Here is a 22,893-nt window from a genome sequence, read left to right on the forward strand (position 1 = left end):
GAAGTGCGGGTGTAAAAAGGGCCATACGCTAAACCTGACCAGCTCAGGATAGGCCCTCATGGCGGCCTTACACACTCAGATGACAAAGGTACTGTTTTTGCCATGTATAATGCGCGCCCACGTTTCTGGCCCAAACTTTGGGGGGGGTGGAGAAACCTTTCATTTTAATTTTTTAATTCAAATTTTTTTTATATTTAGAAACAGCCAATTATCATATTCCAGGGTATTAATTTGCACATGGATACTGTTACTGCTTTTTAGAATTACACTTTTAATGCATAAACATAAGTAAAAGAATTAAAAACATTTATATAGATACAGAATTAGTACTACCCATGTATAATGCATGCCCTTATTTTCCCTCAAAATTTGGGCAAAAATGTGAGCATTGTATGCAGCAAGATACAGGTAACCACACAGGATGGAAGTGGCGGGTAGTCATGTCCTAGGCAGGTATTTCCCCTAACAAAGGTCAGTCTTTACCTTAACTGAGCCTGTTGTCTTTTTGCATCTACAGTCACATACCTGATAACATGCCTTTGGAGTATCAGAGTGATTTCTTGTTTGTCCAGATCTCTTAAAGCACAACAAAAGCAGAGACCACAAACCCCCTCATTGTTACTGTGTTAATTGTTGACTGTTAACTGTCCTGTACCCACAACTGTAAAAGAAGTATGTGTCTATTCATTTTACTTTTTATCCAGCCCCAGAGATTTCCTTGCTTTACTTTCTTCCCTCTCCCTAATCTGTCAACAGTGGATTTCATGTAGCCACCTCAGGTCTTCCCCTTTGACTCCAATGTGTAAAATAAGTGGTAAAACTGCTCCTTCCCAGAGCATTTTCTCAGTCTGTTGAGATTTTGCTTCCCAGCAATTGCCAGTTTGGCTCAAATAAACTCATGGAATTTTTACCATGTGTGGTTGTATCTTGCATTGACACAAGGCACTGTTTCTGAGTTTCTTCATCTACTGCTCTGTGATTCTAGACATTTTTCTCTTTTAATATGCTGGGCAAATTATAACTTGCAAGCCTACAAATTAATGCAGAAACTGAAAGGTGACTTAATTCTAAGACCTGCTGATTTGATGTATAACTTCACGAAACTTAGCAAGTGTTGTCTTTCTGAAGTCATTCTGATGTGTTCTTGATAAAGTAAGTAAAAGGTGATACATAAATGTGGTTTATAGATGAGCTAAAGAAGATATTCCCTTTTCCTCCCTGTGTCTTCATGTTTTGACAAATGAAATGGAGGATGGAGAGATTAGATTTGTATCCGATTTTGTGCTTCAGCATACTCTAGTCTACCGAAACGTTCGGCAATGGTATGTGTCCTATTTCTAACTTATATTATGAAACGTGAGCTGTAATATATTGCCCTTGACACATTTAAAAATCTTGAATGAATTTTGGCAAAATTTCCCCTGTAATGATGGCATGCACATGCAGGAAGAACTGAGTTCTTCTTACTTGAGAATATCAGTGAATCTTCTTTCATTCAACTAATTTTCCCTGTAACTCCGGCTGATTTTACATTTTAGAGACCTTACTGTTACGGCTTTGGGGAAGTGGTGAGCTAGAAACAGACTGGCTGAGTGATCTACTGGTTAATGTTTTATTTTAGGCTTCTATCTGGAGCATTATTTCTGAAGGTGCCTTGTGGAGAAACTTAAAGCAATAAGGAAAGCAAATATTCTAAGCTCCAAGATAAGCGTGATCAGTCACTTCATTTCAGCCCCTGGCTTATCAGAGCGAGTGAGAGAAAGCTTTGCAAAGCTTTCTTCAATTTAAATGTGCTAGAGATATATTGACAGAACCCTGTTTTATCTCTTTTTAGCCAGACTTACCCAGTCAGCCAGGGCTCACAATGGATGTCCAAACAGTTTACAGTGGCTAACACAATGGACAAAGGGCTTCACTGTGTGAACAGTGGAAAATGGAGCTGAAGGGGAGCTTCTTAAGGGCATTGACCTAATTCACTCCTTCGACAAAAACAGTTGGTTTTAAATATGTGTGTCTGATCGGCCTATCGGTATTCGAGCTCATAGTGTGACAGCTTGAAGAAGGGACCCGTGGTGCTGCCGTGTGTATTTTGGTGAAGTACAGCCTGTGTCTCTGTTTAATAATATCCTTTAACATTTTTTTAAACAGCGTATGTCAAGTTCTGGCATGAACTGATGTTCCACAAAAGTTGAGGAACTGGGAAAGGCTGAGAAATTGCGCCATCACCCTCCTCGGTCCCAGAAACCTCCTCACATTCAGAAATTGGTTAGTCACCCACTTTCTAAAGATAAAATTCTCTGTGGGCCTTTCCCCTATGAAACGTGGTGGGTAACGAGAATTGGGTTAAAAATAAAAATGAGTTCTGGCATTGCTAAATTTCTAAGTATCGTGTTTGTGGTGTACTTTGTCCAGAAGACAAACTGGCAATGCTTTTGCTATTTATTACCACAGAGTATTTGCAGTCAGTGCCTCGAACACTATCTCTGGCCTATTAATAGAAGGGGAGCAAAGGCACACGGTCGCTGTGGGGAAAAGAGCTCCTTGTGCTTAGCAGTAGGATCCAAGTAACAATTGCATTGTTGTTCTGAGTTGTCTTTGAGTGTGATTGGATGATTAAATATAAATGTTGGCCTGATTGGATTCTATCCCAGCAATGAACTGTCCTGAACAAATGGCAGTGACATACCATTCCAGACAGTCACCAGACTTCTTTTGGCTTTATATTTGGGCTAATGATTTATGCAGTGAAGTGTCATAAAAACGGGTGCTGTCTTGTCTTTCAGTCTCTTTCATTTGGTCCAACTCAGGTATATTGGCTCTATTTTTGTTGCCTGCTACATGAATTGTCCATTCTCTCCTTGAGAAGCAACAAGCTTTTTTTTTTTTTTTTTTTAAGATTTTATTTATTTATTTTCGGAGAGGAAGAGAGGGAGAAAGAGAGGAAGAGAAACAGTAATGTATGGATTTGCTTCTGGCACGCCCCCTACTGGGGACCTGGCCTGCAACCCGGGCATGTGTGCTGACTGGGAATCGAACCAGCAACCTCTTGCTTCACAGGCTAGCATTCAGTCCATTGAGCCACACCAGCCAAGGCGCAACATAAGCTTTTTGATTGGGATGAATTTCATTAAAACTAATGCTTGGAAACAATGAACTACAAAAACTGTCCTCAGTTAGACATAAACTTCAGTGTGTGTGTCTATCCTTTCACAATAGCAGTGTGTTTTCAGTGAGGCCTGGATTCTACCTCATGTGGGGAAGGGCACAGTTTAATGTTGGGGGCTTGATGGTGAGGGTTTTTCCCCACTTTTTTTCTTTAAAAAAAAAAACTTGATTTGAGAGAGAGAGAGAGAGAAAGGAACATTGATTTGTTGTTCCATTCATTTATGCATTCATTGGTTGTTTTTTGCATGTGCCCTGACTGGGGACTGAACCTGCAACCTTGGTGTATGGGTTCAACTCTCCAGTCAACTGAGCAACCCTGCCAGGACTTGATTGTGAGTTCTTGAAGGCAGGCAGGTCTGGTTCTTTGCATTGTTAGGCCAGGCAAACAAAGAAAGGCGAAAAGAAAAGAGAAGGTGGCCCCCAAAGGACCGAAGTGTGGTCAGCATGAGTGTGTATTTTCTCCCCTTTCTTCCTAGGTTCCTTGCCTCCCCAAAGAGCACTTTGTAGGCAGCTTGGAGACTGTTGGAACCTGAAAAACTTTGCCTTATTGGACTGACAAATCTAAAATATGAATTTATGGAGCTCGAGAAACAGCTCTGCACTGTGTTCTGGTTTTCTGTAAAATTATGGGTGTGTTGGGTAGGCTCCCTCTGGCTGCATTGCCAAGAGTTTTCAGCAGGCTCCTTGTGTTTGTGTAAAATGCCTACTCATGAGGGAGCCCAGGACACAGTCAGGTGCAGCTGGCGTGGCCCTGCGCCCTGAGATGTCACCTTACAGTGAAGCCAGGGAAGGAAGCCTCGAGGCCGATGGAGCATTAGATCCTTGGAACAGACCTCACTGAATACTCCCAATCAGTTGGGGGTCAGTGTTAAAATCCGATTTTATAGGGGAAGAAACTGAGGCTCAGCGTTGTTAAGCAACTTGCCTGGGGTCACACCGCTTGTGCAACAGGGAGGGAATTGGAACCAAGGTCCTTTTGACTCATTTGAAACCTGCAGGTGCTTTCAGCTGCTCCAGCCTCTGCTTGTCAGAATCAGATGGGCAAAGAAATGGGGGGAGAAGCCACAGGCCCTCTGTTGATCGTTAGGAATTTAATTTGTTCGTTTATTTATTCATTTTTTCACATTTTTTAATTGTTCAAGTACAGTTGTCTCCACCCCTCACCCCCCACCCCCGCCTCCCACCCTTGATCCTATCCCCTTTGGCTTTGTCCGTGTGTCCTTTATACTTATTCTTTGATGCCCCTTCGCCTACTTTCCTCCATGATCCCTCTTCCCCCTCCCTTCTGGTCACTGTCAGTTTGTTCTTTATTTCCATGTCTCTGGTTCTGTTTTGCTTGCTTGTTTGTTTTGTCGATTAGGTTCCACTTACAGGTGAGATCATATGGTATTTGTCTTTTAGTGCGTGGCTTATTTCACTTGGCATAATGCTAGGATGATGTTTAAACATATCACCATTAAGAGTGATCATCATTAAGGCCCCCCCCACTCCCCATCTGAAACCATGAGTGACAGCACGGCATCAATGTTGTTAAGAGACGTTTGCCTTCTTCAGTGACCTCTGTGTGTCCACTGCTGTAGGAGGCCCCACAGGCTCTGAGATGAGCAGGGCACAGCCTGATGGGGAAGTAGATTACGTAGACAGCTAGCTAAAATCACAATTTTATTATAGAAATATTGAGAATGTGTCAGGTGAAAGCCGACTTTCTTCACGTCCACAGTCTCTAGTTAGAAATGACTTATTCTATCAAGCCTCCTGCAAAAAGTTAATTGTCAAGAAAAACATGTATGCAAAGCTACACGGGTTGTGGAATTAGAAAGAGCATCTTAGATAGGCTGCATTTGGGAACTTGCCCTGATAAAGGTCAGAATTCCTTCACACGTGTCCTGAGGGTCAAAGTACATCTTTTAAAACATCGAATAGCTCCAAGAGGTTTTGGTTACCAAATACTCACACGTTAGTGTGACGTCGAACAGGCAGGTTTTTCCAATCTGTGTCTGAGACCACATGTATTGGCAGAGCGAGAATTTTGATTCTGGATAAAAACAGAGAAGGAATTTTGGAGCCAGAGCATTTTGGTGATGGAGCAAACCACGGTGGAATGAATGCCAGGTGTTTGCCTTTGGATGGGTGGGGGAGGAAGACTTGGAATACCAGAGCCCCCTCCCTGCCCAAGGGGTGGGAAGAGCTAGGCAATCTCCAAACATCATTTCTTTCCTGTTCCTCCCCGGAATCCCACTAAGGGTGCTTTTGTCTCTTCCTCACTCACCACGTGGCTTTCTACCCCTCCCCCCCCCCCCCCCCCCCCCCCGGTGCAGCATTGATGCGTTAGATACGCTTTCATGGACAGTCCGTTCAGGCTGACACTGTTGGAAATGGTGATCTTGGTTCTGTCCTCGGCGTGACAAATGCGGGATATATAATTTTGGTCAGATTCTAATTCAGGCTTCATGGTGGGTATCGGAACCTTCCAGTGTTTACAGCTCTCTGTAGAAATTGTCTTCTGCAGCAGGGCGTGCCTTGGGCCGCGGCTGCCGTGTCCTGGCGGGCCTTCGGTGCGGGCACGCCGGCGGCTTCCAGCCTGAGACAAGGAGCCAGGTTTTCTGTGTCCGTCACCTCTCTCCCCACAGAGGCTCGCCCGACACGTGTGTGGGTGAGACTCACACGAGTAGTTAGCCGTCTACTTGGAGGAAAGCCTGAAGCAAGATTTTGATCTCGGGCCAGCTTCCCCCTCGGAATGTGATTGGAAATGGTGAACAAGTTCAGGGTTTAGATCAGGTCAAATATAACCAGGGACGTTCCATTGCTACCAAAACCAAGTGGAGTTCACTTGGAATTGACCTAACTTTTGGATCGTGGGCCCACTAAGAACTTACCCATAATTCATTTAAAAAGGAAAAGGAAAGAAACAGATGAACAAAACAGGGTTATCCCCAGATAGTGGCTGGGTGGTAAGGACAGTCCCAAGGCTGGTTGAAGAAAAAAGTGAAAACCGAGAAAGGAAAGCAGAAATAAAAAACCGTGTGTGCCCCTTTCGGGCAGAGACCATGTCTGGGTGAACAGACACCGGCACATGAGTCATCTGTCAGTGAATCTGGCGTAAGCTTCAACCAGGGATCGGCAAACTGTAGACAAGCTACCTCTTTGATTTGTTTTCTGTTTGTTTTTCTGCCCACTACCTAGAAATTATTCTTACATTTTAAAATGGTTACACTCTAAGTGGGTATGTAAGTGTTTATATAATGCTAAAATACATAAACTATGTGGCCCTTTAAGAAACTGCTGGCCCTTGGTTTAGAACTCCCGGAGTTTCTTGCTGCTCTTTTGCCATCCTGGAGTAGTTGTGCCATCCTGGAGTAGTTGCGCCAGGAGAGCAAAAGAGGGTACAGGTGGGGCGTGAGCGCCGGAGGAGGGCTGGTTTGCGCCTGTTTCCGCTGAGGCAGGTGACTGATAACGAGGCCATTGGGAAGCCCTTAGGGTGGACTTTTCCCAGGTAAGCAGTTACATCATCAGTCCAAGAAAATATGGACAAAGTATACTTCAAAGTGCATTCTGTTTTTAGGATTGAGAAAGGCTTTGTAACTGAAATGCCTCCCAACCATAAAACATTTCTGTCTAGGCTTTGGATGTTCTTATTTCTCTGGATTCCACCTTCGGGACAGATGCGTTTGTTGTGTTTCTGTGCTGTTGACTGTTTCAATTCCAAACCATTCAGTCTTTCCTGTCAGAGAAAACTTCAAAGTTATAATAAACGGCCATCATGGGTTCAAAGCCCCGAAGGGATGTAGCTCAGAAGAGGAATTAATGATATTCCTCCAGCTCAGGATTTGGAAAGGCTTGGGGTTAGTAGACACTATCAGATCAGTGACTGCACTTTAGCTCAATAAGCATTCATTGCCATTGTTCTCTCTACTTTTCCAGGCCTCTCTGCATCCTAAAAACAAGCATCCTGGAGGATGGGGACTGTGTTCTCTGTCAATAGGCCTTTGTTTCCAGAGCCTGGTGCTCTGGATAATTAAATGTGGAGTGACTGCACGCAATCAATCTATTTTTAAGATCTTTTATTAAACTTATATCACATTGTCCTCTTTATTTTTTGTTTCTTTATATAAAAATTTTTGAAATTATGTTTATCGATTTTAGTGAGAGAGGAAGAGAGGGTTGGGGGGGGAGAGAGAGAGAGAAGGAGAGAAAGAAAGGAAGAAAGGAACATTGATAAGTCACTTCCCATACCCGTGGTGACCAGGGACTGAACCCATAACCTACATATGTGCCCTGACAGGGAATACACCTAACTTTTTGGTGTATCGGATGATGCTCCAACCAACTGACTCACACCAGCCAGGGGCACGTTGTTTTTTAGAGATGGGGTTCATCTAATATAGGAAATATATCTCATTTGTGTGGTACCTTTACTGTTTATAAGAATTTTCACGTACAATTCTTGCTCCATTCTGTGAGATGAATGTTGTGTATCACTTATGATGCTAAGAGAACTTGGGGGTCATGTGCTGGTTAGTGACAAGCCTGGGACTTGAACCACTGACCACTAGAACAGTTGGAGGGGCCTTAGTGTGTGTTGTGTTACCACCGTCCCCCACTCCCTCCTCGGCCCCAACACAGAAAGGGAAGCAAAATCCTGGCCTGAGTCTTCTTGGACAATGCAGTAGAAGTCCGTACCTGGATTTTCTTTCCGAGAGCAGGTTTCCGCTGTTGCAATGGCTCTTCTTCGGATGGACACTTGACGGTGCCACTTGTTCCCTTCGTCCTGGGATGTTTTCTGGTGTGTGTATCCGTTTCTCAGGAAAAGGAGCGCTGGACTGGTGCTTACACCCTTGGATGGGCCGCCCGCCTCCACCGCCCTGCGAAACCCATCCCTGGGACGGAAGGAACCCAGCGCCAGGTCTCCTCTCCTCCTTTTTCCCCCGCTCCCGTGTCCTGCTGGGGCTGTCCAGCTAGGTTTGCACTTCTTTCCTGCTTCTGAGTAAAATGAGGAATTTGGACGCAGTTAGGTAAAAATATAAATCCACTCGTTCTACCTCAGACATTTTACTTATTTCACTCATAGACGAGCCCAAGATCCTTCCTGAGACCCAGGCTCCTCGATCTGCGTCCCGCTCTGCACCCAGCTCCGTGGGCCGCACACCTTCCTTCCCGAGTCATGCAGAAGGAAAGCCTTCCCCAATCTGTTCCTCCTGTCCTAGACTGTTCTGTGTTTCCCCTTCACAGTTTTTTTCCCTGCAGTTGTTGGCTGGTTCCTTGATTTACAGCTGACCCTCGTTAGCATGTGAGCCTCACGGAGGCAGGACCGAGTTTTTTCCTCACCATTCACTCTCCAGTGCTCAGTACAAAGCCTGGCACGAATGAGGTGCCTAAGAAGGATTTACTGAATGGGCCGATGAATGGATTCCACTTTCTACACAAAACTTTGACTCCTGTAACTCTTTTTCCTGGACAATAATGTTCTTTCATACCTGTAATTAGGCCCAGGGATCAGCAATTCGAAAGTGCTGTCTTCCACTTGCCAGATGGTTTACGCCCCTTTGGGTATCCCACAGTGCCCAGAGCAGGGTCAGAAACAGGGGAGGGTGTTGACTGATTGTAACACGCTTTTTTATTTTCATTTAATGGTAATGAACGATAACTAAAAGAATACTGTTTCCTTTTTGGTCATCCTCCTCCTCCCCAGCTATTTGCGGATTTACCTTGCCTCTTATAAAAGTTATAATGGTGGGATTTTATTGCGATCATTAAAGTCTGTTTCTAATTTCCTGTAAATTACAGTTGAAATTTTAAATTCCAAGGGAAACAAAAGTCTCTCCCTTTTTATTTCTGCATTATTGCTCCACCTAGTGGATTATGTCTGTTTACTGTGCAGTGGCCTTTGCTCATTTCCCGATAATTAGAAATCCCACAAAAAGGAAATGCTGGATACCTTTTTATACTTTAAGATTGCATACAGTTCTGTCCACACTTTATGCCACTAGGCAGAAATGGGTTTTTTTTTGAGAGGAGTTCAACATTGTTCAATTTAGAATTTAAAAAAGAAGTTTCCCCCGTGTCTGAGATTCCCCATGTTACAGAAAAAGGGAAACAGTGCAGAGTGGGGTTGGGGGTGTCCTACACGGGTTTGTTTGGTTTTTTTGTGTGTGTGGAAAGTTTATATAAAATGGTAAAGAAGATATTAGATCGAAGAATGAGTTTTTTCCCCTAAGTTTGGAAATAAGGCTGTTTCAAACATCTGAACTGTTTTTTCCTTTAAATTTGGTCATGAGAAAAAAATTTAGGAAAAGCCTAACTATTTTCACGTAACATGCTTAAATTCCATCTAGTCTATTTTATTACTAAGCAAAGTCATTGGTAAGACTTGTTGATTTTTTGCATTTTCCTACTTTTTCACAGCTTGGCTTGGCATCGGGGTGGGAGGTAGATGCAGGAAATTCTGGGACCTTTGCCCTTCCTGTCTCTGACCTGCCCTCCCCGCAATGCGAGTGTGTTCTGGTGCCACCGAGAGTTCTGTTTTCTCTCTCCGTCTCCATGAGGCGCAGCGGGTACTCGTGCTAAATGTACCAGGCAAGAACACATTCAGTTACCACGTTTGTGATACTCTACACATGTAACAAGTACTTATGCAGTTGGAGCTATAAATTGTAAACCCTTTAATCTTACCGAGATTAATGGTTTAATATGCAGTTTGTGCTTCTCTTACTGAGAGCTGGTTACATTAATGTTTTCAAAGTGTCATTTGCTAGGTTTTACCCACGTGCTTTTACACAAAGAGTTCACAATCTTTTTTCCCTCACAATTGTTTTCCTTGACAGAAAACTTTTTAGAAGATTGCCAAAGTAATCCCTGAAGTATGGAAACAAATACTGTTCCTGTAAATAAGTAGTGTTTTTTCTTTTCAAAGTGGTATTTGAAAAACATGGCATTTGACTTCTCTTGATGCAATGCTGTACATTGCTAGAACTTCTTTTAAAAGTAATGGGCCAGTGCATTTGTTTAATCCACAAACACTACGGAGTCTGAGGGTGGGTGCCACGCACAGGACAGTGCTTGCCTCAGTGTTACAGTAGCAAAGAGTGGAAACTTTAAAAAATTGCTGGGGGTATGGTTAATAAGTTATATGCTGAATGTGGCTGTTTGCAGTTTAATTTAAGTTAAACCAAGCCTTCAATTTCTTAATTGCAGTAGGCACATTTCCGGGGCTCAGTAGCCACTTGTGGCTAGCGGCTACCATGTCCCACAGCACCGCTTCAGAAAATCGTCGCCATGGCACAAAGTTCCGTTGCAGAGCACTGCTAGGCCAGCGCTTCTGCAGCCCTAATGTGCACAATAATCACGTGGGGGCTCTTGTAAAATGCATATTCTTACCGCCAGGGCCAAAGTGGGACTAGAAATTGTGCTTTCCTAACAAGCTCCCAGGTGTTGACAATACAGTTTCCAAAGGTTACGGTCTTTAACTTCCTGCATTTATTCCCCAGTTCTGGTGGGAAGGGCCTGTCTTCCAGGCTCAGGGTGCTGCGTGTGGGCTTACCGGCTTTCAGGGCAGGAACCAGGCACACTGACAGACGGCGGAAGCAGTGCCAGCCGCCTGAAGGTGCCTTGGGGCTGGGAGGGTCAGTTTCCCTGGTGTGTCTCCTACGGGGCCAACCCTGCCTGGCAGGCTTTATCTGGGCACTCTAATAATTTGCTTCCTAACCTGCCTTTTGATAGTGTATAATTTTTCTTTATTTTGGTGCCTGTCATAGGGTGGTGCTGGATGTATGTTTGTTTCTTTAAAATGAAACTATGTTTTAATGTTATACAGACTTGGGTTTAAAATCATAGAGTTGCCAGGACTATCTCTTGTCTGTGTTGCCAAATTAGCACTTTCTTTTTTGGCTTATTACTGGCTTCTTTGTAATTACAAATGAGAAAGGTCTGTTTAAATGATAATTATACCTTGCTGTTTAGTGTACCAGAACTATGAACATGGAGACATTAAATGTAATGTAATTATCTGCCAATGTTTCTTTGCCTGATAGCCTGTTAAAATTGGACTCAAGCAGGTATGTATTTGGATTGTGACCTGCCACCTACTGGCTGTGGTAAGGAACTACCATGTGCAAATTCCTTACGATCTCAGGACATGAGAGTATATCTAGAATAACATGTATCCTATACATATATGTGGGTGTTTATATGGGTATTTTAAATTAAGAACCCACCAAACTATTTTCCAAAGTGGCTATACCATTTTGCGTTCCCACCAGCGAAGAAGGGGAGTTCCTTTTGCTCCACATGCTCTCTCCAGTGCTGGGAGCTGTCAGTGTTCCAGATTCGGGCCAGTTGCAGCTAACTTACAGGGTTGTGGGCATTCAGTGAAGAACTGTGTCGAGTCCTGGGTGTGGCGCTTTGCTGACTGTCAGTGGCTTCTTTTCTTTGCAGTTCTCAAAACCGTCTTGTCTCCTGCTCCAAGGGCGGGTGTGTTTTGAGACAACAGGCTATAGATTAAGTGATTTTGATATGTCTGAGAATGGTCAGCGGTTTACTGTCCAGCCACACGGAATGCTTGCAGTGTCTTGAACACACCTTGCAGGTGACCCCTCCTGGCCTTCACTGTTCTGTTACCTCTTCCTACGAGGTGCACCCACCCACCAAGGCAGTCACCCCTGAGCACTGAGCTCACGTAGAACCCCGTGTGGGAGAGGGCGCCTTTCCTGCGGTTGGTGCGTGTCTCCCCCACCCAGGCCTCCCATCCCCAGCGAACACCTTCCATCGGTGCAGCAGTTTCACGGTGTCTGTATTTGCCGTCACACCGTCGCCCACCTTACCCCAGCCCCACAGGGTGTCACAGGTTTTGGGTGTGCAAGTCTGCGATCCATCGCGTGTGTGTTGCACTGTGTGTCCACCACGCCAGGTTAAGTCTCCCTAGTGCTCTTTGTCTTTCACTCCACAGGGCCGGTGAACTGCGGTCTGTAAATGTTTCGTGAATGTGTGAATATGGAAGTGAGGAATCTTTGATAAGTAAACCCCTGAATTCTTGAGATCTTCTCCTGGTGGCAGCTGTCCGCCCCAAAATGTCCTTTGGGACAACTGCTAGTCAGAACAGACTGCAGTGGCTCTGGTGACCATTCTCTGCGGTCCCCGCCCCAGTCTTTTTCAGGGTTCTGGCCCTGTTCTTTGGGCCCTGACCACATTGCCCCGCACCCCAACACACACACACACACACATTGGATTCCTCGTTCAGACCTCATTCAGTGTCCTTGCTCCTGGGAAGCACCCTGCACTCCCCGCCCACTCCGAGCAGCTCAGATGCCGGCCCTGCTGGGCATCCTGAGGGCTGTGCTGTGCACGGACTGACTTTCATTTGTTTCATTTGGTCCTCAGCTTGGCATGTTGCACTTGGTAAACATTAGTCGAATGAATAAAAAATGGTGCTCTCACTGTGTTCATAGCGGCGTTATTCACCACAGTCAAGAGGTGAAAGTAATCCAAGTGTCCGTCAGCAGATCGGTGGATGAACAAAATGTGGTCTTTATGTACAATGGAATATTATTCAGTCCTGGAAAGGTAGGAATATTCTGACACATGTTACAAGGATGAACCTTGAGGACATTATGCTAAATAAAATTAGCTAGGCACAAAAAGACAAATACTTTATGTTTCCACTTATGTGAAGTATCCAGAGTAGTCCAATTCATGGAAATAGAAAGTTGAATGGTTGCCTGGAGTCTCCAGCAGGGGGAAGTAGTGAGCTGTGTAATGGGTTCAGATACTCAGTTTTGCAGGATGAGAGTCCCAGAGATTGGCTGCTTAACAACGGGAATGGACCTCACGCTCCGGAGATTCACACTGAGGGATGGTTGTGATTTTACGTTGTGGGTCTTTTTTTTTTTTTTTTTAAGCACAATTAAAAAAATTAGTGTGGGAAGAAACTGTAACTCCTGGAAATCTGGAATTCTTAAATTATAGGATGCTTTTAACTTCTGGAGAGTATGCATAAATTTAAGGGAAAGAAGTACTTATTTCCTAACTGGGGAAGCTCGAGTGGTGGCCTAAGGACTGTCAGAGTGTAGGGTCACGCTGCCTTAAGCAGCCCCTCCTTTCTGCCACCTGGATTCTCTGCACCCAGGACCCAGTGAGCTGAGGGGCTCTGGGATGAGCCTGGGGTGCCAGGATCCTGCCTATGTACTCTCTGCCCTCTTCGGTGTAAGATTTGAAACAATCTTTCATTCTCTTCCCATCCTGTTTTGCTGTTCCAGCACCCATGAAGAGCTTACTTGTTGTCAATTCAAGGGGAGGACACGAACGTTTTGAGTGCCTATGCTAACGTTAGCGGATTAGCATGCGTGCTTTGTAGAGGTCGCCTTGTTTCATGCTGCTTGCACAACGATGTGAATGGCGTAGCAAAGTGGTATGGTTCCCATTTTATAAAGAAGGTGACAGATATCCAAGGCCCACAGTTAGGTGACAGAGGTCTTCTACTGTTAAAGTTCACATTTTTGTCTTTGGTTCAGATTACTTCTTATAGAGCTTGTATCTCATGGTCCAAATATATGACACATCTCTATTTGAAAAATCCGATGTCCCTCTCCTTGCTTGCAGACTGTTCGGTTTGGTACGTGGGCGTGGGCATAACGCACAATGCAGGAGTGAGAGCAATCGCCGGTTCCCGGAGACCACGCCTCCAAACCCCCACGTCCAACTTTTCAAACCAGCCCCCACCCAGCATCCCTTAAAATCTTCTCTCTTTGTTCAGAGACCTAAAATGTGCTTTCCAACACTTACTCCCAGTCCTCCCCCTCCCACCAAGTAGGAAAGACAAAGAAAGAAACAGATAGTAGGCCCTTTGTTTTTCTTTTATCTGCTAAATTTACAGAAAGGTTGGAGGGAAGAGAAAACTGCTGAGTGAGCATTCTGTCCCTGGCATGGCTCCGAGTTGCACCAGCTCCCCAAGTCTTATCTTCCTCGAGCGAACAGACCTAGTTATCTCCAAGGATGTGAAACATCTTCATGCCTTTTAATTTCTATACAACATGAGCATTTCAATTCACCCAAAATGTTACCAGTTCATTTCCATCCAGCCTACATTTGTGGGTGTATATATATAAGAGGGTCATTGTAAAGGAATACTTCTGCAAATCTTCCTTTCTATAGTATTACTCTCAAATGCCCTCCTTCATTTCTACTTGCATCCCGGATCATTTCATATCTCTAACGGGAATGTTGGCTCTGATTCTCTAGCTCCTTCGCAAGGGAGGGAGGGCGGGACGGAAAGCTGTGAAAGTGATGCAAATCCAGACTGCTTTCTTGTTTCCCCACAAGTGGCGCTTTTCAAAGCGTTTGGCGTCCTGCTGTATGGATGTCACTGTGGGAGACAACAACAGGATTTGCTGGGAATGTGAGCCACTAGTGTATCGGCCTTACGTAACCAGGCGCGGGGATGGCAATGGTGAGCAGGCGGGATGTAGGCAGTGGCCTGGCTGGTGACTCCCCAAAGGCCATGAAGGCTGCTCAGGTCCTGCAGAGGATGTGGATCCAGGTCGTTAAAAAGTTGGGGACCTTGAAAGGCCATGTGAGTCTCTCTCTGCCAGCTCTCTCCCCCTTTTCTTTCCCAAGCTTTCCTTTCAGGAAGGGTTGGGGCGCGGACAGCAAAGTGCCTCCCACAGGGACTCCTTTCTCCTGGGCTGCCGCTTTCAGTAACAAATTGTGAGAGGTGGATTGGAGTCGGTGGTGGGCTTTTTAAATTCCTGGTCTTATTTTTAGCTGTCTTACATGAAACTGACAGCTGCTCTGAGATTTATGAACCCATGGGCTGTGTCCCAGGTGTTCGGGCTCTGGAAGCTGGCTGCTTCCTGGGGAAAACTTTATGCACTGCCTCTTGCGCACTGTCTGTGTTTGGGAATTTCTTGTTTTCCAGCAGAACTTTTTGCTTCCATATACATAATGCAGAAATCTGTATTCTTATTCTATGTTTAGGCTTCCAAGTTACAGGAAAAAACTTTTTCTCATGTTCTTTTTTCCGTAGTTTGAACAAATGCAGTGCTGTAACAGGTACAAGTGTTTCCTCTTATGGCTTGGGGTGTTGAGCAAGCACATCCCTTGTGGGCCAGTTTTAATCTTTAGCTTCAGCTTTGGCCTCCATCACTGGGAAGCAGCAGTTTGTGGACCAAAAGTCGAAAAGTTGCCTGTGGGTGGGGAACTAGGGTACTGAAGACTTTTGGTATCTCTGCCTTCTGGTTGGTTTTTTAACACGTTTCCATATTCTTTAAGTAAAATACAGGAATTTACCTGTTTGGACAAGATCTTTCTAAGGAAAGAAACTTTATATCAAGTAGAGTATATTTTTAAAAGAAATCATAGAACTATTAGTCTTTGTCCCTTTCTCTTTTTTTCATGGAAACACCTTACTGTTACACAAAGCTTTTTTTTTATTTATGGTAGAAAAATTAGCTCTCTGGCTGTGTCATGTAGAAAAGACTCTGTAATATTGAGGGGATTATTATTAGCACTGTTTACTTTCTTCTCCTTCCATGCCTTCCATGTACCTCTCTCAAATTACTGCTCCTTCCCCCTGCCTTGACCTCCCTCCAGTAGAAATGATCACACTTTTTTCTGCTCTTTCACTTTGCAAAATATGTACTGCATGAAAGAATTTTGGGTCCTGGCTGGATTGAATGCTGGCTTGCAAACCAAAGGGTCGCTGGTTTGATTCCCAGTCTAGGGCCCATGCCTGGGCTATGGGCCAGGTTCCCCAGTAGGGGGCGCGAAAGAGCCAACCACATGCTGATGATTCTCTCCCTTGCTCCTCCCTCCCTTCCCCTCTCTAAAAAGAAATAAATAAAATCTTTTTTTTAAAAAAAAGGAATATTTGGTATAAGGTCCTTGGAGAGGAATCAGGTAGCTTGTGATGTGGACTCGTGTGCTACCCCATTTTTTAACTTACCGAATATTTGGTACACATAAAAGAATTATGTATCTACATCATAAAGCATAATTACAAAGCAAATCCCCATGAGCTCATCACACGTATCCATGGACCTTCTCCACAACAGATACAGACCTTTGTACCCTCCCCTGCATCATTATGCCTCGCTCCCGGGTCACTTACTTCACCCTGAATATTGTGTTCCTCATTTCCTGGCTTTTTGTTTATAGTTTTGCCACATACACACACCTACACACAGATGTCCCTAAACAAAAGATTAGTTTCATTGGCTTTTTTTCCATTGTGCTAAAAACTACGTAATGTAAAAGCTTTACATTATGGTTACAGTTTTAACCATTCTTAAGCATACAGTAAGTAGTCTTAAGTATGTTCACATCATTGGGAAGCATTTGCTTTTTGAACTCTATAAAAATGATCTCACACTGTACAAACTCTGCTAGGATGTTTTCACTAGATGGTATGTTTAAGATGCATATGCGTTGTGTACATGTGGCTCTAGTTTGTTTGCATTGCATTTTAATAATATATCATGATTTATTTGTCCAGTCTGCTTTTGATTGGTATTTGGCTTGTTTCCAGGTGTTGGCTATTCAGGACATTGCTACTAGGAATACTCTTTTGTGTGTACTTTGCACATACTGACATGTTTCTCCCAGGCCCAGAACGGAATCACTGTGTCATGGAATATGGAATATCTTTATCTCTCATACATGTATGCTCTTCCTATGGCCCTGCATGTAAAGTGCCCCCAGGGCTAAGCAGCTGTCTGTTGGCATTCGTGCCGACATCCTGAATAGGGATAGAGATTCTCTGATCTGTGCTCAGCCCAGCCCAGGTTGGGTGGGTCCCAAGCCCAGGAGCTGAGCTGCTGTACACTGGCAGCCTGCCCCCAGGGGTGCATGCGGAGCTGGTGTTCTGAGGAATGCGGGTGATTGTGTGGGGCGCTCTGTGTTTCTGAGAAGATAAGACTATGTATAGAAGAGGCAGGGCAGACACCCAGCAGTTTGGTTTGGGGGCACACCTTGGTTGGCAAGCTGCACGTGGGCTTCAGCTGTTCTGCTTACCAATGCACGTGTATCCTGAGGTGCGTCAACCACGTGTTTGGCACAGAGTGGGTATTAATAAATATTTCCAATGAATGAATGAGGGAGTAAATGAATGAAGGGTCTCAGTGAGTGAAGGGTTTCCTTTGAGACCATTATAAAAGGTCACAGCTCTGTGGACTAAATGCCCATAGTTATTGTATGTTTTTAATGCTCAAAAGAGGTACTAAAATTTATTTTTCTCCAATTTTCTTACCTTTAAAGTTAAGATTTTAAATTTATCACTTAGATTAACAGAACATACATTCTTTTAATATTAGATTTTAAGTAGTTAATGGTGTATGTCGCAGTCCCTTAGCCCTGGGTAAGAAGAGGCCCCTTCCGATTTGATCAGAGTCACGTCGAGTCGGCGAGGCCTTTGGGCACCTGGCAGGGCTGGACCCAGTAAGAATTTGATCAGTCCTATTGGCAGTGATAGGACATTAATCCTCTCTCTGGTGAATCTAATTTAAATGACCCCTGCAGGCAGCACAGGAAGACAGTATAATCTCATTATGGAAGAGCAGTGGATTGCAAAAGCCAGGTTTATTCTACTTGGCAACATTTTAAAATAAAATATTGTAGCAATTCATTTATTTGGGTAAATAATAAAAATATTTAAATTTACAACTTTGAAAAGGGAGTGTGCTTTTTTTTTAATAAAAATGTATTCTAAAAGTAGTGTGCTCATACCACAGCTCCTGGAGAAATTTAACATTTTTTGTTATTTATTCTCCCACTCTTTTCCCTATAAGCTCATATATACACATACATATATAAAAATAGGAATGAAAACAGTGAAGTTTTGTATCTTGATCTCTCAGCAGACATTTAAATATAGATCTCTCTATATTTACATATATGTAACTCTGCCTCTATTGTTGGATACTTCAGGATTATTTACTTTAAAAATTATAAGCAGGTGTAGACAAATGTATATGTATGTCTTTGTGCACTTGAGCAAATATTTCTGTAGAATAAACTTCCAGAAGTGGGAGTCCTTGTGTATTTTGATACATATAAGTGACATGCCCCCTGGAAGGTCTGCCCTGGTTTATGCTCCCACTGCTCCCACCAGTACTGGGCAGACCAGAAAAAAACCTCTCTTTAGTTGTAAACACAGTCATTATATTATGATGAAGAAATTTTTAAAAAATTTGAAAGAAGTTAAACAATTATTTTCAGTCCTATTTATTTCACTGTGTTGGTTCATTTAACTTAAATAGTACTCTCTTTTTTGGAAACTTTTGGTCCCCTTAACTTCATAGCATTGCTTAATCCTGGGGGCGATTGCCATGGTAGTGGTTAGTTTTTCCTGATGGTTTCTATTTTTTTAATTTATTACTTTTTTCTCTTTACCCAAGGACATCCCCATTGATCTGAGAGAGAGGGAAAAGGGGGAGAGGAGGGGAGAGAAACATCGATGGGAGGGAGAAACACGATCGGTTGCCCCTCACACAGGCCCCGCCTGGGGACCCAACCTGCAACCTTTCTGTTTACGTCAGGACGCTTGAGTCAACTGAGCTGCACCCGCCAGGGCCCTGATGGTTTTTCAGTAGGTGTTTGGGGAAGGTGCTGTGTGATGTCTTTTCGTCATGTGTGAAGACGTAACTACTTTCAAAGAAGTGTCGATGACTATATTTATTTTACCACAGCATCCAGAGCAATGGACTTGGTTGACACTTGCCAGCTTTAAAGTCTAGTAGAGTGCTGAGAAGGTGAACTTGGGGAAGCACTCACGCCAGCAGGGTCATTTCCAGGGAGCAGTGGATTGGCTTTACTAAGGGCACATCAAAACCTGGAGGTACCAAGCAGTTAGGAGGTGTTCTATGGAAAAGGGGGTCAATTCTGACCACTCGTGTTTCTGCTCACTATTCCACTCTAAGAAAACTTTTTTAAAAATAGAAAACTTTATTAAAATTGTGAAAAACTTAGTTATCCTGGCACATGTTTGTAACAGTGGGAGATTGTTACTCACCCCACTGTTCTTTTGACCTTGTTTTTGTAAGTGCGGACTCTAAGATGTGGCTTGTATGTGAACAGTGTGTTCGTATAAGAATCCTAGGAACTAACTTCAGAAGACACTGACCCCGACCTTCAGGCATCCCAGCTCTATGAGACATGCTGACCTTAAACCTTGAAGTCAGGATAATCTAAAATCAGGATGACGTGGGGCCAGGATGACTAACCCAGCATGATGCGCACTGACCAGCACTATCCTTATCAGAACCGACTGTGCTCGTCTGCACGTTGAGAACTTAGAGAACTTTCAGCTCCCTCCCTTAACCTCTTTGTTCTCTTCCCCTCTCCCTCCTTATCACAACCTCTGGCTCCACTGAGATGTGGAGATAGGCTTTGAGAAGTGAGTCCCCCAGCTTCCCAGGAGATAGGCTTTGAGAAGTGAGTTTCCCATCTTCTCAGGAGATGGACTTTGTGACATGAGTCGCCCATCTTCCAGGAGGCTGGCACCTGAAAACAAACCACTTTCCTTGACATCAGCCCCTGCCTCTTGAGTATTGGCTTTCATAGTTGCAGGCAGCTGGACCTGCGTGCGGTTACATGCTGGGAAATGCTGTTTTAGACATAAACACTAAAATTCCAGAGAGGGGTGTCTATAGAGCACCAGACCAGAGGCACCCAAATTTGCAGCCTGACCACCTCAAATGTGCCGATGGAAACAGCAGAGGGCCACTGAATGGAATAGAATTCCCTTAATCAGTGTCTTTAGCCTGTCACTTGAGTGCTGAACGATAGTGCATCTGCCTCTTTGTTATTGGAAAGAAAACCTTGGAGTTCCTGCTCTGCGCCTAACACAGACACGGGTTCTCAGAGACACGAGGCAGAAGTGACTGAGCGAGATGCACATGTGTGGCACAGACGCTAGCTCTTACCTTCTCCAGGACTGTTTTACATTTTCTTTTTCACTGCCAAGGTGGCTTGAATTCTATTCTTTAAAGAGGATCCTGGTCGCTTGGAGCCGGATGGCATTAGCTGTGGAAATGTCCCAAAACTGAGTGTGTTGGGGGGAAGGTAGACTAAATGATTATAAATTCCTCTCAATTTGAGTAACTGGTTATGGCTACTCAAGAGCAAGCTGGTTTACCTTCCCACGGTATAAACAAAATTGCCTTCCCTAACCCATTTCCACCAAAAAGAAAAAGTGATCTGCCAATATGTCCGTTGAGAGAGTTGCCTTTTGTGCTGAGCTTCTTTCCCCATAAGCCTAAGAGTTTGTTTTCTTTTTCATTTTATTTTTCCCTCTGCTGCCTTCAAAGTTCTGGACTCTAATTATTCCCGTAGTGTTTACCTTACAAATTTTAACGTGTAGATTTAACTCAGTCAAGTTTAAAATGAATCAGTAGTTTAGCTGTGCTCCTGAATAAAACACTTCGAATAATTTAATCATGTAAAAGTCTCCTGGATTTACATGCTCTGTTGCTCAGTGCTTTTAGTTCTGTTTCTTTAACTCTCACAAATTATACATTATTATAGGTGCCTACAGTCAATATGTGTTTGAGCTCACTGACATTTCTTCTTGTATCTTAGATCTTCCTTCTAGGATTATTTTCCTTCTTTTTTTAAGTGAATCCTTTGGAAGTTTTTTTAGGTAGTTTGTGGTAATAATCTGCCCTAATTTTTGTGATTGTAAAAGATTTTATTTATTTAGTTTTAGAGAGAGGGATAGGGAGGGAAAAGGAGAGGGAGGGAAACATTGATGTGAGAGAGAAACATAGATCAGTGGCTTTTTGCACACCCCTACCAGGGGCCTGGCCCACAACCCAGGCGTGTTCCCTGACCGGGAATTGAACCCTGTCGGAGACCATTTGGTTTGTAGGACGACACCCAACCTACTGAGCTACACCAGCGCAGGGCTAATTTTTGTGATTTAAAAAAATTCTTTTCTGTCTTCCAAATGAACAGATACTGTTTTAAAGATCCTCTACTGACTTCAGGCTTCTATTACTGCTGTTTAGAAGTTGGCTATTATTCTAATTATTGTTCTTTTAAAAAAAACTAGTAATCTCTTCTGCCTAGCTGCTGCTCGCCAGCCAGTACTTATTTTCCCGCAGTGAGATTTTTTCCACTGTGAGGCTTTCTCACTCAGTTCTCATATATTTCTTTTCTAAAGCTTTTCTAAAGCTTTGTGCTGCATTTTGGCAAATTTCTTCACATCTGCCTCCCAATCCATTAATGAGCATCTTCACCTGTGTGTACTATGTGGGGTTTTTTTTAAGCCATTGTTTATCTAATTTCAACTACCACGTAGTTTTATTTCTACAAATTTTGCTTGCTTCCCCCCCCCCACAGATTTGCTTGGTGATTTTTGATGGTCTCTTGTTCTTTCATTATACCTTCACTGTCCCCTTTTAATTTCCTATGGTAAACGTGATGCATATTTAACGTCCTTTTTTTCATCTGTGTGACTGGTTATTTCCAATATTCACTATATTTGATTCTGCAGGGGTTTTTTTTGTTCCTTTTGACTCTCAGTCCTGGTGACTTGCTTGGTGTATGTGTCTAACTTGTGGACTCATGTTCCTCAAATGTGTATCTTGGGGATTCTTTGAAGCCGGAGTTCCTTGGAGAGAATTTGCATTTGCCTCTTTGTACTTGGGTACTACCAGAGCAGAGTCACTTTGGGCTGGAGTGTTTTGGGGTGTGTGTGGTGGTACCCGTGATATGAATTCCAGTTCCCAACCTTTGTGACTACAGGCCTGTTGATAGCAATTCTCCAGCAAGATACCTTTAGGTATTTCCATTCTACCCAGAGGCAAGGATGCGAGGGGTCAGCGTCCCACCTTCTCCATCTGTCTGGTGTTGTTTTCCCCTAATATGCCCATCTACTTTGATCTGATCTCCACTCTACAGTTTATTTGTCTTCCCAGAAGCCTCCAGTCGAAATGCCTGCTTCATTGCTGGCTTATCTCTTTGGCTTTGAGCTTTCTTGCAATTTCTGGCCTTTAAAGATTTCTCCTCAAGGCAGCTTGTATTAATGGATTATAATTTTTTTTTAAAGATTTTATTTATTTATTTTATTTTTAGAGAGGGAAGGGAGGGAGAACGAGAGAGAGAGAGAAACATCAATGTGCGGTTGCTGGGGGCCATGGCCTGCAACCCAGGCATGTGCCCTGACTGGGAATTGAACCTGCAACACTTTGATTCGCAGCCCATGCTCAATCCACTGAGCTACGCCAGCCAGGGCGGATTATAATTTTTATAATGATATCTACTATTTCCCAGTTCTTCTAGACATCTACTCTGGAATATTGTTAGAGACAGAAGCTCTAGTGGTTTATATATGTAGGCATTTTAGTTTTTCACATCTAGCAACACCAGTGGAGAAAATCGATTCCGTGGGTTACTCAATTGAACGTTCTTTGAGATAAGGCCACGGATTCCTTGAGACATAAAAAATGTAGAAAACTTGCCTAGGAGATTACCTTTGACAGAGATAGGGGGGAGTGGTAAAAAAAAAACCTAAATGAAAAGATATCTGCTTGAAACTATCTAATTTTCTTTTTTAGGTATTCTATAATGATAGTGTTTGGGAGTGGTGATAATAAAAAGGCTACACACTGAATGTTTTGTTCGTATTAAGGTGTATCTCCCACTAGGTGCTTCACTAGTTTCCCAGCATTGTTCAGAATGCCATGCCATTGGAAGAGAGTGTGTTTGAAAATGGGTAGCATGCCATTCCTAGGTCATATCAAC

The 22,893-nt window shown here is 43.6% G+C and overlaps 1 protein-coding gene and 1 long non-coding RNA gene across 10 annotated transcripts in view; both read left to right on the plus strand.

Annotated features, from left to right (window-relative positions):
* TJP2 (tight junction protein 2) overlaps window positions 1-22,893 on the plus strand; it is a 119,720-nt gene that overhangs the window by 57,742 nt on the left and 39,085 nt on the right. The gene's annotated exons all lie outside the window — the stretch shown is intronic.
* LOC118499698 lies at window positions 18,649-19,681 on the plus strand. Its single transcript, XR_004902206.1, has 2 exons — window positions 18,649-19,547; window positions 19,625-19,681. It is a non-coding gene; the product is annotated as an uncharacterized LOC118499698 (long non-coding RNA).

Source organism: Phyllostomus discolor, chromosome 3, assembly GCF_004126475.2.
Source record: "Phyllostomus discolor isolate MPI-MPIP mPhyDis1 chromosome 3, mPhyDis1.pri.v3, whole genome shotgun sequence".
Lineage (NCBI taxonomy): Eukaryota > Metazoa > Chordata > Mammalia > Chiroptera > Phyllostomidae > Phyllostomus > Phyllostomus discolor.